General features: G+C 40.3%; 1 non-coding gene across 1 annotated transcript; it reads left to right on the top strand.

The window, feature by feature from the left end:
* Positions 1–2,918: 2,918 nt before the first annotated feature.
* LOC133793231 (small nucleolar RNA R71) lies at positions 2,919–3,025 on the top strand. Its single transcript, XR_009874686.1, has one exon. It is a non-coding gene; the product is annotated as a small nucleolar RNA R71 (small nucleolar RNA).
* The last annotated feature ends 382 nt before the right edge of the window (positions 3,026–3,407 follow it).

Genomic DNA, 3,407 nt, shown 5'->3' on the forward strand with positions numbered 1-3,407 from the left:
TTGGATAGGAGGTTGCTTAGCGAACGAGCAATCATTGAAAATTTTTGTATGAACCTCCTATAGAAACCAGCATGACCAAGGAATGACTTAACGTCTTTGATAGTCTTAGGAGTAGGCAGGTTGGAGATAAGGTTGACTTTGGATTGATCAACCTCTATTCCTTTTTCAGAAACAATGTGGCCTAAGACTACGTCAGAAGTACCATGAAGTGGCATTTCTCCCAATTGAGCATAAGTCCTTTCTCAATACACCGTTTTAAAATAGCTTCAAGATGAAGAAGACATGCGTCAAAGGAATTTCCAAAAAAGGTTAGGTCATCCATGAATACTTCCATTGATTTTTCAATCATGCCACTAAAGATACTCATCATGCATCTTTGGAATGTAGCTAGTGCATTATACATACCAAATAACATACGCTGGAAAGAAAAAGTGCCAAAGGGACAAGTGAAAGTGGTCTTATCTTGATCCTCTAATGCAATCTCAATTCGATAATAGCCAGAATACCCATCAAGAAAGCAATAGAATGGATGACCAGCTACACCTTCAAGGATTTGATCAATGAATGGGAGTGGAGAATGATCTTTGCAGGAGACAACATTTAATTTTCTATAATCAATGCACATGTGCCACCCTGTCACATTTTTTGTGGGGACAAGGACCCCTTTTTTATTTTGGATCACGGTGACACCAGATTTCTTGGGCACGACTTGAGTTGGACTAACCCATTTGCTATTAGCTACTGGGTAAATAATACCAATGTCTAGCAATTTCAAAATTTCATTTTTTACAACTTCTTTCATCGTGGGGTTCAGTCGCCTTTGAGGGTCTCTTCGAGGGATAGCCTCGTCCTCCAGATTGATTCGATGGGAGAAAATTAAAGGGCTTATACCTTTGATATCAGCAAGCGTCCAACCTATCGCAGATTTCTGCGTTCGCAGTAACTTGAGTAACTGCAATTCTTGAGAATTTTGAAGGTTGGACGAGATGATAACTGGAAAGGTTTCACCGTCTCCCAAGAAGTCATGTTTCAAACCCTCAGGAAGTTGGGTCAATTGAAAAATTGGAACCTCGTCAGCTGAAGATTTTGGATGTGACCTCTCATGAGGTAGCTCTTCAAAGCGAGGTTGCCAAAACTGAGTTATTCTATTGCGCGAGTCTGTGTGATCTGATATTGCAAGAGTAGACTCAATAGAATTGGGACTTTCATTGTCAGACAGGAGGAGGAGTTCATCAAGATTATCAAAGTTTCTTTGCAATTGAACCTCCTAAAGAATTAAAGTGTCAATCATGAATGTTTGATAGCATTCATCATCTTCTCGGGGTTGTTTCCCGATTTGGAAGATATCGACTTCAAGAGTCATGTTTCCAAACGATATCTTCATTAGACCATTCCAACAATTATTCAAAGCATTTGCTGTAGCAAAGAATGGTCTTCCGAGGATAATAGGAATTTTAGACTCCATGTTTACCACAAATTGGGTATCAAGAATAAGAAAATCCACAGGGTAATAGAATTTTTTAATTTGAACTAAAACATCCTCAACAATACCCCTAGGCTTTTTGGTGGAATGGTTAGCAAGCTGTAGCACAACAGATGTTGACTTCATTTCTCCAAGACCGAGTTGCGAGTATACAGAGTAAGGCATGAGATTTACACTTGCGCCAAGATCAAGTAGGGCTTGGCTGACTTCATGGGTCCCAATTTGGCAAGAAATTGTGGGACAACCGGGATCTTTGTATTTCGGCGGTGTCTTTTGTTCAATCATCGCACTTACTTGCTTAGTTAAGAAAGCAGTCTTCTTGACATGGTGCTTCCTTTTTGCAGTGCATAGATCCTTGATTATTTTGGCATAAGCCGACACTTATTTTATGATGTGAAGCAAAGGAAGATTAATCTTCACTTGTGTCAAGTGCTCAAGGATTTCAGCTCAGTTATCAGGAAGTTTCCCAACAGGTTTCAAAGCCTGGGGAAATGGTACTTTTGGAGAGGCATTGAGTGCTGGATGTTCGAGAATAACTTATGGAGTACTGGGAGAGTTGGATTTTATGGGTGGGTCTTGCAAAGTTTTACTGCGTCTAGTTGTGATGGCATTTACTTCCTTGACATTTTGATCATTAGAATTTGAAGATTGGGCCATGTGTTGGCCTTGCACATTGAATTTTGGTTGGGAAGGAAGTTTGCCTTTTTCTGAAATGGCCAAGGATTCAGTCAATTTTGAGAATTGACATTTCATTTCCTTGATTTCTTCCATCATTTGGCGATTTAGTTTGGATTGTTCCTCTATGAATGCATGAAGGGTATTCTCAAGAGAATTTCGTTGTGGATGAGCATTGTATTGAGGTGCAGAAAATGCCTTTGATGGTTTAACTTGTTGCTCATTTCTCCATTGGCCTCCAGATGGTTGAGCTTGGTTGGAATCTCTCCAACTGAAATTTGGGTGGTTTCTCCAACCAGGGTTGTACGTATGGGAGAATGGCTTGTTATATGCCCCTAAGGCGTTGCATTGCTCCTCATAAACCCCCCTCATTTCATTAAAAGCTTAGCAATCCTTAGCTAAGTGCTCCGTCCCTCCACAAACAAAGCAAGGTTCTAGCGATTCTGCTTGAGCAATCATGTACGATTTTTGGCCATTTTTCGTCATCAAGATCTCATTATGCTTTTTCAAAGCTCCGAGTTGGGCTTTAACACAATCATCTTCTCGAAGTTGATAGATCCCAAATGGTTTGTGTCGGTTGGTGCTATCAGTAGCACTTGGACCAGTCCAGGTGTGAGACTTTTTTGCGGTTTCTTCGAGATATTCAAGAGCATCGTCTGACTCTTTTCCGAGGAATTCACCATTGCATAGCATTTCTACAAACTGGTACTCACGACTCGTGAGGCCTTCATATAAGTAACTGACCAAATGCCAGTTCTCATAGCCATGGTGTAGGCACTAATTTAACAAATCTTTGAATCTTTCACAGACTTGATAGAATGTTTCATTGTCCTTTTGGGAAAATATGGAAATCTGTTGTTTTAGACTGTTGGTCTTATGGCTAGGGAAGTGTTTCAGAAAGAAGGATTTGGTCATTTCCTCCCATGTTCCAATAGACATAGGTCTCAAAGAGTATAACCAACTTTTGGCTTTGTCCTTCAAGGAGAAATGGAAGAATTTCAGTTGCACAGAAACAACATTTTTGGCTCGGCTACTACCTCCTCGAATTCTCTATTATGCATGTATGGGATTTCGTTTTCCATTCCATGAAATGTGGGCAAGAGTTGAATCATGCCAGGTTTAAAGTCTAATGTGGACATATTAGGAGGGAAGATAATGTATGAAGGCGTGGAAGTGCGAGTAGGATGGAGGTAGTCATTGAGAGTTCTTGGTTGGATTTCATCATTGCGAGCCATTGCGAATGGATTAT

Source organism: Humulus lupulus, chromosome 7 (assembly GCF_963169125.1).
Source record: "Humulus lupulus chromosome 7, drHumLupu1.1, whole genome shotgun sequence".
In the NCBI taxonomy this organism is placed as follows: Eukaryota; Viridiplantae; Streptophyta; class Magnoliopsida; order Rosales; family Cannabaceae; genus Humulus; species Humulus lupulus.